Here is a 15,406-nt window from a genome sequence, read left to right as displayed (position 1 = left end):
TGCAGCCACTGCAGGCAAGGGGAGGTGCTTTTGTGCACGCGCAGATCCTGCCCCGAAGGCCCCCAGGTCTCTAACTCAGTAACGTGGCCCCGACTCCTGGAAAGGCAGGAGCCACGGCCCTGGACTCGCTCTGTCCACAGGCTGGGTGGGCACGAAACATGCGGTAAGTATGATCTCGCCCAGAGGAAGCTCTCCCTCCCACCCCCACCGCGACACACAAAACTGTCCTTTCTTGCTTTGTACCAAGTCAGCTCCCAGATTGTTCTCTGGCATTTGGCGGGGGGGGGGGGGGGGGGAAGTACATGCTATTTACCTGTTCAGACACGGCATTTCTGGTGCCAGTGGGAGAGCCTAGGCCAGCTCACAGACCGAATGCCTCCTAATTCCTGCGGAGGGGGAGGGGAGCCGGTGCTCACTGCGCCGTGGGCCCCAGGAAGCGCTTCCAGAACAAGCCGGCCAGGGTGTCAGCGCGGAGGGGACAGAACCTCCAGCGGCCATCTCCTGCCTTAGGCACGGGCGCAGAGGATGACACGGTGTGATGGGGATAAAATGCTCTAGAAACCCACACACTCGGAATAACGGAGGAAGGGTTGTTTCTGGAAGAAGGGGCTCGGGGCAGTTCCCCCGGACCGCATTTGCTGGCCCCGGGAGGGACTGGCCTGCATGGCGGCGGGGCACGAAGCTCAAGCGCACGGGGGAGGAGGGACGTGGCGGCCACGACGTGACGGGGACAGCTGTGGATGCGAACGATGTAGTCCGACCCAGCGTGTGCACTGCCGCGTCCTCGGGGCCGGCCGAGCTTGGGGGTGGAGGCCGGGCTGGCAGGTGTCCCCCGCCCTGTGCGACGGAATGACTTTGAGCGTCTGGACCCAGAACTGGTGGGAGTGGTCGTCCCTGACAGAGGGACTGTTGGACTTGCTGTCGCCGGGCTGGTTCAGTGGGGGCCGGGGGGGCGGGGTGCGGGCCTGGCTCAGCGCATCGTCTCCCTGATCTGAGCCTCTGCTCCCTGTGCGGTCCTGGGGGCGTGATGTGCCCCCCACCTGCCACGCAGGTGGCTGAGGGTGCACGGGGAAAGCCGCGCTGGAGGCTTCTCTGACATCCCTCCCAGGGGCCCTCCCCGCCCGCCGCCTCCCAGCGTCCCGGCAGCAACCTTCAGTGTCCTCGTCGCTCCTGTCACGGTCTGACCTCACCAGCTTGTTTCCACCCTGGAACCCCCACAGGGCCCCACCCGGCCCGGCAGCCCCCCAGCCCCTGGATACTGCTTTCACACCCCGAGGCTCAGCTGCCCCCAGGCCATCCCCGGAGACGCTGGAGGGTCCCCAGGGACGAGCAGTCTCCTCGCTGCCCACAGGGTAGGAGTCTGCGGGCCGCACGAGCACAGCCCCACCGGGCGCCCAGCTCAAATCACAGTCCCCTCTCAGCTGCAGGCTAGGAGTCCAAGGTCACCGCGTCGGCTCCTGCCGAGGCCTCTTTCCCGGATGTGCAGATGCTGCCTTCTCGGCGTCCTCACCTGGCCGTCCCCTGGGTGTGTGTCTGTCCTCCTCTCCTCTTCTTTTTTTTTTAAGCTTTTATTTATTTATTTGACAGACAGAGATCACAAGTAGGCAGAGAGGCAGGCAGGGGGGTCCGGGAAGGAGGCTCCCTGCAGAGCAGAGAGCCCGATGCGGGGCTCGATCCCAGGACCCTGGGATCATGACCTGAGCCGAAGGCAGAGGCTTTAACCCACTGCTCCCCCCCCAGGCGCCCCTCGTCTCCTCTTCTTACAAGGACATCAGTTCTGCTACATCGAGCCACCGAGTCACCTCCTGAAAGACCCCTCCCCAAGTACAGTACATTTAACACACGTCACATACAAACCTTAACATGAATTTGGGGGTGACTGCCCCCAAACGCTCAGCCCATACATACGTAGTCTCCTTATGTTTATTTTTTGCAATAAACGTGTGTTACTAACGTGACGCTGGAAAGCATCCTGAAGTGCTCTGAGTCTTATCGGCTCAAGGATGCCGGGCCGGAGAGCTGTGCGCCCGGCTGGGGACAGCGCAGTGGGCTCTCGCGGGCTCTCACAGGCTCTGGCGGGCTCTCACAGGCCCTCGGGGAGGGACGGAGCTGCCTCGGGTCGGGGGGCGCCTCCGCTCTACTCCTCTGTCCCTGCCTCCCCCCTCGGCCGCGGCTCGGCCGGGACTCCCAGCTTTGGGGAACACGTTCTAAAGGGGACCTGGAATCCGGCAGGAAAGCGAAGCAAGAGCTAAAGTCACCGCCGACCCGGGATGTTCCTCCAGACGGAGTCTTGGCGCCTGCGACCCAGCAATCAGGACTGGGGCCAGGAAGAGCGAGGGAGCGGTGACAGGATGACGACGGCGGTGACAGGAGCCAGCACCAGCGGCCGCCCTCCACGTGCCATGCTGTTCTAACCGCTCTGTGACCGAGGGATCGACGTCCGGCCGCCAAGGGAAGAGGCACAGGGAGGCTTAGTAACTTGCCTGAGGTCACACAGCCTGGGAGTATGAAGCCCCAGTCCCTCCGGCCAGACAGCTTCTTCGCCCAACTCCTCGGGAGGAACTTGAGCAAAGTGGGAGGGGCAGACCCTCCAGCCCTTGGTGATAAGACGTCCCCCGGACGCTGGCCAGACACTTGTTATTCACGGGGAATTGGGGCAGAGAGCCGCTGCAGAGTTGGGGACAGGAGTGGGCGCTCCCAGCAGGTGGGAGGGTGGCCCGGTGGTCTGCACGCCCTGGGCCTCGCAGCTGGGACTCTGACTCTTTCCTGGGGCGTCGGCACAAAGCCTACTTGGGGCGCGGGGCCGACCCGCCTCCGACCCTCTCTCCTGGCCACATACAGGTTTCTGGCTCCTTCTGGAGCACCGCAGCACCCCCCATGACCAGATCCCTGCCGACTCCCACCTTCACAGCTCGTGACCCTGGCCCGTGTGACCTCCGGAGCAACACGGGGGCCAGAGGTCCTGGTGCAAAGCTGTCTTCCGGGTGAAATGAGAGGTTAGCTTTGACACAAACGCCACGGTCCCTACCGAGAGACCTGAGCACACACCGTGCCCCTCCCCCGCCCTCTCTGCCGTGGGGGCCCCGTGCCCTCCTCAAATGGCAGTGGGCTGGCTGTCTGCCAAGGAAGCTCCCTCGCGGGGTCCCAGCAGCCACGGGTGCGCACCAGGGCCCCGCGGGTCCCGCTCCAACCGCAGACAACCCGGAATCACAGTCCCGCGCACTGACTAGTGGGTGGGCGGCTGAGAGCTGGGCCTTCTCGCGGCAAAGCCACAGTCCTTGCTTCTGCAGCCCGGGTCAGGGACGCGTTGTGGTCTCAAGGACATTTGTGCCCTGTTGAAGACTGGGTTTGAACTTGTAAGATCTCCCTGTGCCCCGGGGAGTGCGAACTGCCCACGAGGTAGGACTCTTAAGTCCACGGCGGGGGACACAGTCAACCCGCACTCTGACCCCTGCCTGACTCCTGGGGGGATCTGCCCAGCGGCCGCCTTCTGCCCACCACCTTCTACTCACTCAGCCCTTGCCTGGGCTTTTGTGATCAGCTTTGACCGTCATTATTTACGAAAGCACCGGCTGAACAGACATTTGTCCAGAGAAGACATCCAGATGGCTAACGGACACACGGAAAGTGGCTCAAAGTCCCTCGTTCTCAGGGAAATGGGGATCCAGACCATAGCAACGTACAACCTCACACCTGTCAGGACAGCTGAAATCGCACACACACACACACACACACACACACACACACACACACACACACACACACAGCTTTTGCAGAAGGTGCAAGAAACAGGCCCAGAGCCAAAGCCACAGGCACCCACCGTTGAGGTGGGTCCTAGACGCTCACGGACCGGCACAACCCCAGCAGTAGCTGCCGTGCTGGGCGCAGGTGATGCCCCGGGTCCCCCGCCAGCTCCCAGCCCTGCCCGAGCCTCCCCCGTGCCCATCTCACGGTGGGAGGCCGACAATCACGTTTCCGAACCCATGGCCAAGAGCCGGGCTGGAGGCCTTGTGGGAGCCGAGTGCTGAAACCCCACGAGTCCCGCCATCTGGGCTGAGAGTCCCGGGTGGCCGCCGGCAGCCTGACTGTGCACACGCTGCAGTGGGCTCGGGGGGCCCCCGGGATCCTTCCCGCCCCTTCACCAGCCCACCCTGCCGGCCCCCACCGCCACCCCAGGCCACCTCGAGTCTCCCTCCTGTCTCCATACACGGGCTCTCGGGCACTCGTGACCCGCCACCCGGAGGAACCACCTCCCTTCCCGCCCTCTCTGGTCCACGTGGGGCCTCGCTCACCAGCTGCGGGGGCCGCACGCCCAAGAAGTGACCGGTGACCGTGGGAAGGCAGGGAGCCTGTGCCCTATGCCTGCCGCCTGCTGAGCTGCCCGGGCTTCGTGAGCGCGCCCCGAGCTCCGCGGCCCCCGTGGCCAAGCCAAGTTCTTTTGGAGGCAGTGGTCTGGGGACTGTGGGGGTCTGTGTCCAGACCACGGGGAGGACTTCAGGGGCATGGGATGAAGGAGGCCGGCTGTCTCTCCTGAGCACCTCCCCACGGCTGACATGGCTCCAAGGGACACCCGGTCACGGCGGGTCCCTCCCCCCACTGCATCTTTGGGCCAGAGGACAGCCGCTTAGAGCCCCGTCCCCCGCACACAGCTGGACAAAGCAGGGAAGTGCCAGCAGGTTGGTCTGCTGGGACCTTCTCTAAAGATGAGCTTCCCTGGCCGATGCTGGCCCGCGAGGTGCACCAGAGGCCGTCCCGGTCTGAGCGCCACAGAGCATGGAGTGGCCCCAGGACCCCGGGATGGCCTGGGCAGCTCAGCACAGGCCCTTCCTTCTGTTCACGCGGGAGATCCCAGGCTCTCCCCCTGCACGGCGCCTCCCACCCTCCCCTCCCGGTGGCCAGTGTTCCCACCTGGTTTCCGTAAAGGCCATCGGGTCCCCCTGCGCCGTGCACTCCGATGGTCAGTGTCCCCCCGTGTGCTGCCGCCGCCGAAGGGGAGCGCTGGCCGTGTCTGCAGACCTCAGCAGTGACCCCACTGCCTGCCGGAGGGGAAGCCCCCAGCCCAGGCACCAGAGCTCCTGCCAGTCATGCCGGAGGCCCCGGAAGCTGAAAGCCGGGGAAGGCTCGAGCCCCAGGTTTATCCGGGAGTTTCCATCCCAGCAGCCGGAGGGAAGGAAGAGACAGGCTAGGAGGGGTGGGGAGTGGGGGTGGAGGGGAGTGGGGATGGGAGGACGAGACAAAGGGGAAGGGGTAAGGGGACAGGAGGGACAGGGGGACGGGGAACAAACAGGCGGGACAGAAGGGCTGGGGGATGGGGGGGGACACGAGAGACGGGGCCGGGGAGACAGGAAGGGCAGGAGGACAGGAAGGGCAGAGGGCAGGGGCAGGGCAGGAAGAACGTGGGGTGCAGCCCACGCTGGGCGCTCTGTCCCAGCTCCTGGCCGTCTGTGAGGCAGGGAGCAGAAGAATGTGCTCTCTGGGCTCCTCCCTGTCCCCAAAGGGGGGTCACCTCAGCCACAGACAACAGTCCCTCCACGGGAGGCGAGCCATGAGGCCCCCATCCCGAGGGCAGGGGGAGGTGGTGGCGTCCGCGCATCCAGGAGTCCTTGCGTCCTGGCCACGCCACGTCCCAGACTTTAGCGCCCAGAGCAGGAGGGCGGAAGGTCCGCAGTCGGGCCCGTGGGCGGGATTCGGGTCGGCGGCCCAGGCACACGTCTGTGGGGGCCTCCGTCCTCCCGCCCCGGCAGCCCCGCAGGTCCTGCGCTCAGGCTCTGCCCCAGCCGCGCAGCCAGCCCACCTCCCTCCACAGCAGTGCGTGGGGACACCCCCACGGCCTGTCCCTCCCGACGCCTCTGAGCTCCTGTGTCCTGGGCAGCTCCCAGGAGCCGGACCCTCACGGGCTCTGCGGGCCCCCCGGCCGGGCTTGCTGCCCCCCCACCCCGTCACCGGACGGTGCAGCAGGTGCGGATTAATAGAGAACCTCCATCCTCGCTGGGCCCCCTCCTGGGCTCCAGTCCCGGCTCTGCCGCTTTCAGCTGTGTGGCCTTAGGCAGGTTTCTGAACCTCGCTGTGCCTCCGTTTCCCCATGTCAAGGGCCACCCCGGGAGTGTTGGGAGGGTGGGTGGGTATCAGCTCACGGGGCCTGGCGGCTGCCCCGCGTGGGTGTGAGACACAGCCCGCTGCATGGCAGGCTCGTGGCAGACGGGCGGCGGGGGGTCTCGACAACCACCTGATCAGCTCCCCCCTCCTCCTTCAGGGAAGCCTGGGGATTAATCTTTATGATCCGAACTACTTATGCAGTTCCCTGTTAGCTCCAGAGACAGTCACCCTAGGACGGTCCCCGGGCGACGGAGCGTCAGGAAGGCAGTTTCCCGAGCTCACCCCAAACCTGCCAAGTCATCACCTCGGGAACGGGCCCAGAGATCTGGGTCCTAACAAGCCCCCGGGGGTCTCAGACACACGCTGAGCCTGAGAACGCTGCTGGAGGGGCTTGTCTTCAAAAATCAGTCAAAATAAATCCACCAACCCAGCCTGCAGGGGCGCCCGAGGACAGGAACCTTCTCTTCCCGCACCGAACACGGTCCCGTATTTGTTGCCCCGAGGGCGCGCTCAACCCTGCTCGGACACGGAGCCCCAACCCACCCGGAGTGCATGTCCGGGGGACGTCCCCGCCGAGTACAGACGAGGTGGGAGGCGGGGAGGCCAGGCGTCCAAGGTCGAGGTGCTGGCGGCCATGGTCTCCCCTGGGGATGCCTGGAGGTGATTCAGCCCAGGCTCCTGGGGTCGCCCGCAATCTTTGGCCTTCCTTGGCCCGTTGTTCAGACTCTCGGACCCCGTTGCTGAGCGCGATGCTCACACTGCCCCACGGAGAAGGGCTCCAGCTCCGGGGCCCGGGTTCAAGCCCCGCATGCCGCCCCCTGGCCTCACCCAGGCACAGGGCCCGGAGCGTGCTGCCCTCCATCCCCACTCGGCTGTGCCGGGAGCAGGTCACTGCACACGCACCACCTTGCGGGGCCACCCCCTGACTCAGGGCGCACCTGCCCCTCTCCTGCCCCCTGGCCTCCCGCAGCCCATGGGGAGACGGTGCCGTCCCTGCGGGCGGACGCGTCTCATTCCATCAGGGAATCTGATAGGAAAATGGGGTTGGCTCTCTAGGACTTCCAATCCAAACAGCTTACTAACTGCCTTTGGCAAAATAAAATCACAGCAAATAAAATCATAGTTGCTCTCGCCGACATCATCGTCTTTAAAGGGACGAATGCCGCTTGTGGAACCCAGTACGGAAGAAACTTGCCCGCGTCCCCCCACGGCCGTGCCCCGCCCGGCGCCACGATCAAACGTCCGGGTAGAGGAAGGAGAGGGCTCTGCTCTCGCCGGCCTGGGTGCGCTCCTGGCCCCTGCGGGCGTGCGCGGCAGGCGGGAGCGGCGGGAGGGAGTGCCTGCCCCGCGCTGGCCGTACCTAACGCCTGTTGGACGTGAGCTCGGCGGGGCTGTCCTGGGAGCAGGTCAGGGCCGCGGCCCGTGGAGGGGGAGGGGCTGAGCTGCTGTCCCACCCCAGGGTCTGTTTCAGGAGGGAAGAGGCCGGGTTCGCAGGCTCACGGGCAGGGGTGCTCCCTTAGCTAGGGCGAGGCACCCCCTGGCTGTTCCGGGTTGACTCTGCCTCCCCTTCCCCACGCCTGCAGACCGCACGGCCCCGCCTCCCTCCCAGGGCCATCCCGAGGGACCGAAGCCTTGGCCGCACCGTGGGAGGCCTCGCAGGGCCCGGCCCATCTGTGGGCACGCAGCACGCGTACCCCAAGGCCGAGGCCAAGGCCAACATGGCCCAGGCAGGCCTCCGCCTTGTGCCAGCGGGGCGGAGACCGAACCCAAGACGACAGAGGAAAGGGGCAGCTCTTGGCTTCGATGGGGCCTTGGGGCACCAGGGGGAAAGACGGCAGGCAGCCGTAGATGAAGGCGAAGCCTCAGACAGGGAGGGAATGTTGAGGTGTCCCTCCCTCAAGCGGGGGGCTGGGCCTGCCAGGCTTCCAGGAGCTGCATGAAGACACACAGAGCGGAGAGGGGTCCGTGGGGTCCCGGCCCACCTGAGCGAGGCTCATTGCTCACCGCGCAGGCGGCCTCAGGAGCCCGGTAGCCAACGCGGGGAGGAAGGCCTCCACAGGGCCCGTTCTGCTGGGAATGTGTTTATGTCTGCATTGCCGGCCTCCAACTTCCCCAGCTGTTTCCAGGCCGTCTGTGTAGATCTCGGTGGCCTTTGGTAAGGACAGGTTTATGGGATTGCTCATCCGGTCCCTCTCCGTTCCCAGGAGTGTCTGGGGGATGGGGACAGGCTCAGGATGTAGCCAGAAAAGCCATTTCCACGAGACAAATCACCTGAGCTACGAGTTTCCTGGGGCCGCTGGACGCACGCACGCACACAGGTGGACCAGGACAGCGAGGCCAGTCCTCCCACATCCCGGACGCCGGACGTCCCAGATCAAGGCTGCACGGGGCCTGGCCTGTTCTGACGGCTCTGGGGGAGACCCGTCCTGCCTTGTCCAGCTCCGGGGCATCCAGAGTCCCTGGCTTGCGTCACAACGGACCACGCTGTGTCTCCATCGTCATGTGGCTCCTCCCTGTGTCTCCGCTCGGCCTCCATGTGGGGACGCAGCCGCTGGGTTAGGACCCGCCCGGCTCTGGCCTGACATCGTCTTAACTCATTACGTCCGCGATGACCCAGTGTCCAAACAAGGTCCCATTTGCGGGAACTGGGGGTCGGGGCTCGACGTATTTGGGGCCACAACTCAACCCAAAACACCCCGCAAATCACAGACTCAGCCCCTGCCTGGGCTTGGTCAAAAGACGCAGGTTCAGTGAGTGGAGACGCCCCGCAAGCGCCAGCCGGACCGCGCACACGACCACGCACACCTTGGGGCCCAGAGGGACACACCAGTGGCCGGACGGGGCAGGCCGTCCGTGAGGCCCTCGGTCTTCAACCCTGAATGTCGCGTAAGCGTCCGCTTGCTCCCGCAGGTCGCTGGGCCCCAGCGCTGCTCCCACATCCACGGAAAGCTCATGGATTTAGGCAGAATTCCCGTCTCCAGACAGCAAGATCCCGCGGGAAGGCGCACAGGGCGACAAGCAGAGGAGTGGGGCCGGCCGGTGACAGCGCTCGGGCACCCCCTCCTGTTTACAGGGGCGGGGCGGGGGGGCAGTGACTCCACATTAAACCACTTCAGACACCACGATTTATGATACTTGACGTGTCGCAAGGTCTCCCAGGCCCGCAGTCGAAGGCGGGGACGACGGGAACGCGGCCGGGCTGCGCCGACACCACCCAAGCTGCCGCCGCCACATATTCTGCTCATCTCGGGGGTCCGGGGGGAGCGTGGGGCCTGGGATGTGGCCATGAAGGGACCGGAGGTGGCTCTGGGACCGTGGGCGCTCTCCCTGTGGACCCCTGTGGGGCAGGGACACGGACGAGGCCCGGACGGACCTGAGTGTGCAGCTGGGGCGCATGCGCTGTCGCCAACCCAGAAACTCCCTGATCCGTGGTTTTTCTCTCTTTCTTTTTTTAAAAGATGTTATTTATGGGGCGCCTGGGTGACTCAGTGGGTTAAGCCTCTGCCTTCGGCTCAGGTCATGATCTCAGGGTCCTGGGATCGAGCCCCGCATCGGGCTCTCTGCTCAGCAGGGAGCCTGCTTCCTCCTCTCTCTCTCTCTGCCTGCTTGTGATCTCTGTCTGTCAAATTAAAAAAAAATGTTATTTATTTATTTGACAGAGAGAGAGCACAAGCAGGGGGAGCGGCAGGCAGAGGGAGAAGCAGGCTCCCCGCAGAGCAGGGGGAGCCTGATGCGGGGCTCGATCCCAGGACCCCAGGACCATGACCTGAGCCGAAGGCAGAGGCTTCACCGACGGAGCCCCCAGGTGCTCTTGTTTTTAACTTTTTTTCAGGAAGAACCCATTTCTGTATTAATTACTCAGGTAATTAAAAAATCGGTTTTGTTTTAAAGAGATAGCGTTTTCAGCAGCTCAAGAAACCAAGAAACACAAAGCCATGAAGGAGGGCAGCGGGACGCGCACATAGGGGCGATCCTGTGAGAGAGGCGTGAGGAGCGGCGGTGGCAGGCTCGGGCGTGGACGTGACTGTTTCCCGACCACGGGGGGAGAAAGGCAGCGCGGTCCGGGCTCTCCGTGCGTGACCGAAACACTCATAAGGGGGAAAACAACGCTTTTCTCCCGGAGTTGAAGCAGCAGACGCTGACCGTGGGCGTCCTGGGTGCAGGTGACAGGGGCCGCGGCCGCTTCTCCCTCGGCCCGGCTTCTGTGACAGTGGGAGGCTCGGGACACGGCGGCCAGGGTGGGCGCGGCCGAGGCCCCATCCCCGCACGCACCGCGGGACACGCGCCTCTCGCAGCATCGCTGGGGGTCGACGCTCTCAGGTGGTTACCCCCGCATCCCGCTCTACACATGAGGAAACCAAGACTCAGAAAGTTCACGTGACTTCCTACGACCTTGGGCACGTGGTGGCGAGACCAGTGTCACCTGAACCCCAGGCTTCAGAGGTTTTCCCACGAATACACCTGCACACCCCGAGGGTCTCCTCCCTGCCCGGGCGCTCGGGGCCTCCGGAAAACCCCCCACAGCAGGGCACAAGGAGCGGCGTGCGCTCACGGGGCTGCCCCAGAAGGCGCCCGCGACAACTACAGGAGGGACCCCTGAAGGGGCAAACCCACGCCGGCAGCTTCTCATGTCCCAGGGGCAGGTCCCAGAGGGGGCTCTTCGCCCCCAGGGAGGCACCGCCTTGCCTTGTCCCCCTCTGTCCCTCCCCACCTCGGCCTCGCCGCCAGGAGTGGGGGACGCGGCGAATAAATGCAGTGGCCCGCGGGGGCGTGAGCGGCACGGCTACTCGGAGCCCAGGGACAGTGTGAATGATGTGAATGAACTACGTGGGACGTTTGCCTCGTGACTCATGTCAAGGTGTGTGGGTCAGCGGTGCCCGAGCGCTCACAGGACGAGCAAACGTCCTCTCCCCTCCTGCCCTCGGTCCTCGGCGGCCGCCCCTGGGCTCCCCCCCACCCCTGTGCGCCGTCTTGTCCCGCACAAGTCCCGCGAGCGACACCGCAGGGGGCATAACGTCCCGGAGGTCCATGCACGTCCTTTTCAGGGCCAAGTGCTCGACCCTGGTGTGGCCAGAGCCCAGCTGTTCCATCGGTCCGTCCACAGACACGCGGGTCTTTTCCACATTTTGGGCGCTGAGAACGGGGCTGCAGAGCCCGGGCACGGAGAGCGTCTGCCTGGACACCTGCGTCTGTTTCTCTGGGGCACGTGGCAGGGATGGCGTGGCCGGGTCGTCTGGTGGCTCCGTGCCTGCCTTGCTGGGAAGCGACAGCAGGTACCCCGTACCAGCTCCCAGCCCCTCAGGAGCAGAACTTTCTTGTAAACGCAGGCCTCACCCTCTCGCGGGGCCCGCACCCCTGACTCGGGAGGCCAGCCCTTCCTAGAGCGGGACCATAATTTATAAGGTCACCCTGCCCGTGACCCAGATGGCGACCTTGAGCCAGCTGGTGCCCCCTGGCTCCCCATGTGTGCGTGTCTGTCCTGAGGACAACCACGCTCCCAACCAAACCTGCTCTCATGTTTGCTCCGGGTTGACCTCCCCCAGCACACCCCAGCCACCTGCTGACGCCCCGTGACGGTGATTCAGGCCGCGGGTCCCGGTGGAGGTACGTGACAGCCTGTTCTAGAAAGAGAAGCTCCGCAGACTCCACAGGCGTGGCTGGTTCTCCCCACACGAGAGGCCACTGTCCCCAGGGTCCTGTTGTCGCCAGGAGCCGTCTCCACCCAGCTAGAAAGACGTTACAGAGTTCCCAAAATAAAACCTGCCCCGTGCTCGAGCTCAGGTGTGCTCGCGTGCTCCTCTGTGTGTACGCATGTTTCCATGTGCGCTGTATTTCTGGGTGCACGCATGTTTCCCTGTGTGTACACGCGTGTGTGCATTCATGTGCGTACATATGCCTGTGAATCCCAGCGCCCTTGATGGAAAGGCAAGTGAATCCACCCAGAAACAGGAGCGGTGCTTCCGGAACAACTGGGATCCGGGCCCCCACGGAAAGCGCACAGACCGCTGCTCGCAGGAACCCGCGGAATGGCCCAGGAGCCTTCCCCTCTGGAACTCCCTGTGGGGGTGTTGGGTCTCATCCCGGGGATGCTCTCCTCAGGCCCGCCCACCCCCATCCCTGCTGGTGCCGTGTTTGGATCCCGGGACATGGGGCTCTGTCCCTGGGGCCGACTCCGTCCCTGGGCCAGCACGGCAGGGTGAAGGCAGCCCCCCAGCCGGTGTCGCACACGGGCTCCTCGGGGCCTTGCTCTGCTGCCTGCGGGCTGGGGGGCTGCGCACGTCTCTCCCCGAGCTGCACTGTGGGCTCGGAGGTCCGGGACAGGAGCCCCTCACGGTTCCAGCCACTCGGGTGCGGTCCCCTGCTTTCCCGGGGACAGGCGCTCCCTGCTCTCCCTGCGGCACTCAACACCGTCCCGCTGCACTCCCCACACGGCTTGATTTTTGAACCCACGACGAGTCAAGCAATAATTTCATAATGGAAATATTTTGTTGTTAACGAGAATAATACCAGATTATTAAAAAAAATCCTGCCAAAGATACACGAAAGCTGACATGAGTGACTAGTTACAGAGATGGATTTTATTTGTAATTCCCAGGAATGATGCAGTTTCCGGAGAGCTGAGCACATGGCTTTGCCCAGAGGCCAGAGTTCCCAAGGGGGGAGGAGGGAGGACAGAGGAGGGGACCGCCAGGCTGGGACTCTGCTCCCTCTGCAGGGCTCTATGCAAAGGAGCGGCCTCCAGGTCCTCCAGAAAGGGCCCTGGCCTGCAGGGCATGCGTACGCGACATCTCAGCGGGACAGAGGAAGCAGTCACAGATGTGAGCTCAGTGATGCTCCGAGGAGGGAGGGCGCCGGCTCTCCGGGCAGGAAGCCACAGGGGCCGGGTGGTCCTGGGGTGCAGGGCCGAGCCACTGGGGACGGAGCCGGGGCTGGCCACGTCCCTCGGCCACGTCTCCCCGTAATCAACCCCGACACGTAACCGCTGTTCGCACTTTGGTGGCTGGGACTCTGTTGGTGGCTCTGAGCCTTCGGAGCGCTCGGACGCTGAGTCACATGTACTGTGTCTTTCACATCAATAGGATCATCCCGTGCCTGTCCCTTTGCTGGTCTGACAACGCAGTGTGGACCGCTCTCACGGCCACGTCTCTCCCCGGGGAGAGATACTCCTCGCATGACGTCCCGCAACACGGACCAGTCCCTGGGACAGGAGGTCTGCCGGCCGCTGCACAGCGACCCTCTAGCCTGAGAGAACGGAATCTTACGAAGAGGGGTCGGCCTTCCTCTGGAAGGTGGACACCAGGTACCAGGTGGACACCTCCTTCTCCGTCCACAGGAGCCCCAGGAAGGCTGGCTTAGGACACGGGGGGCACGGGGAGCTTAGGCAGGCGGCCTGGGGAGCGCTGAGCTGGCAGGACCGTCTGACATGGGCCCAAGAGGCTCCTGGGCGGAAGGGGTCAGGGCCGTACCCGTGCCCCCCTGAGATGCACCATCTGGAGCTCTGGCTCCAGGCAGGCGTGGTCCTGGCCAGGTGCTGCCCGGAGCGCACAGGGCAGATGGCATCTGGACTGAGGTCTGGATGTTTGTGGGGAGGGGCTCTGACCCAGGGAGCACACGAGAGGGACCCTTTGGCATCCGGGAACAGCGCCCATGGACACAAACTGTGCTCTGGAGGCCAAGCATCACTTCGGAGGCTGGCAGACCTGAGCCCTGAGCCGAAGGGTACGGCTCGGTGGGGTGGGGCAGACACCCCAGAGTGTGAGGCACGTGGTCCCACCGCACGAGCCAAGGTGGGCCTGGTGCTGGGGACAGGACCGACATCAAGGGCCTGATGGAACACCCGGGATCCTAGACGTGTCAGAGAGGAGGACCTGTAACCTCACAAAGGAGGTCCACACTTCCTCTTGACACCAACAGGGTGGGTGCCCCAAGTGGGTGAAGCACACGCACCCATCCACACACACCCGTGCACACGCACCTGCACCCACCCACACGCACCCGCGCACATGCACCCGCCCACACGCACCTGCACCCACCCACACGCACCCGCGCACACGCACCCGCCCACACGCACCCGCGCACACGCACCCGTGCACACGCACACGCACCGGTCCACACCTTTGAGCACTTGCCTGTTGCTCCCATTGGCTGTTTCCAGAAAGAGAACTTTCAGCTCGAAGAATAAGGACGCTGGAAGCCTACTTCGAGATTGCTCTCCGGAAGATGAACTCGTGCAAAGGCAGGCAGAGGCCCAGCTGCCTGCCCTCAGTCCCCCGAACGCCTAACCCGATATGGGGGGCAGTTCCAGGCCATGCTGTCTGGTGAGGTGGGAGGCTGGACCGCTGCTCTCGGAGGGCCACCAGCCCTGAGCCACAAAGGTCCCCGATGGTGCGGACGTCACCTTCCCGTTCAGCAGAAGCACCTCCCTGGGGGGCCGGTGTGGGGTGGTGCACCCCGGGGAGCAGGTCTGGGCAGACTCGGCCTGAGCCCCTCCTCGAGGACCCAGTTTGCAACCCACGTTCGTTGCCGTCCCCTTCACTTCTCAGGAGCTCCCGGAACAAAGAGGCCCACTGGCTCCGGGCAAGGAAAATGTCCCCAGCTCAGCACGCTACCTCTGCCCAGGGGCTGGGAGGACTGTGCAGGTCACCGCTGGGTGAGGAAGGGATGCAAGAGCCTGGGCTCCCCCAGGCCCCGTCTGCCCCCAGGACGCCGCCCCCATCACGCACCCACCCCACTGCTCGCCGGTCACTGCCCCAAGATAAAATCCAACACTGACCCCAGGGGAGCCAGGATGTGCCCCCACGAGCCCGCACAGCAGCTCCTGGTTCGAGCTCCCACCCGAGCAGAGATGGGCCAAGGACAGGAGCCCCGAGGGTAAGAAGCTCCAAGGCAAGCTGCCCCCACCTCAGGGACCAGGACCCATGCTCCAGCTGCACACCCGGGGGCCAGACCTCGTGAGAAGCCCACACGGGGGCAAGCCAGGGGCACGGGCCCAGTTAGTGCTGTGGCCCGAATGTCTGTGTCCTCGGACAATTCCTATGCTAACCCCTCCCCGCTGTGATGGACGGGGTGGGGGCTCTGGGAGCGGAGCCGGTCAGCAGGGCAGGCCTCCTGGAGGAGGGGTCCTTGGGAATGGGGTCCAGAGAGCTCCATCACCCCTTCTGCCCTGGAGGACTCAGTCTGTGACCCAGAAGGAGGCCTCGCCAGAGCACGCTGGTACCCTCCAGAACGGGGCGAGTGTCCTTGTGGGCGTCTGGGGAAGAGAGAGGGACACCCCCCACCCCGAGTGCCCCCCACACAGCGGGTTCACCAA

The 15,406-nt window shown here is 64.7% G+C and overlaps 1 protein-coding gene across 1 annotated transcript in view; it reads right to left on the bottom strand.

The window, feature by feature from the left end:
- AGPAT3 (1-acylglycerol-3-phosphate O-acyltransferase 3) overlaps positions 1-5,052 on the bottom strand; it is a 93,731-nt gene extending 88,679 nt beyond the window's left edge. Inside the window, exon 1 of the mRNA XM_046001704.1 lies at positions 4,909-5,052. The gene's annotated coding sequence lies outside the window, so the exon portion shown is untranslated. The remainder of the gene's footprint in view (positions 1-4,908) is intronic.
- Positions 5,053-15,406: the final 10,354 nt, after the last annotated feature.

This window comes from Meles meles, chromosome 4 (assembly GCF_922984935.1).
Source record: "Meles meles chromosome 4, mMelMel3.1 paternal haplotype, whole genome shotgun sequence".
Taxonomy (NCBI): Eukaryota; Metazoa; Chordata; class Mammalia; order Carnivora; family Mustelidae; genus Meles; species Meles meles.
This window is presented reverse-complemented; position numbering and strand designations above follow the sequence as displayed.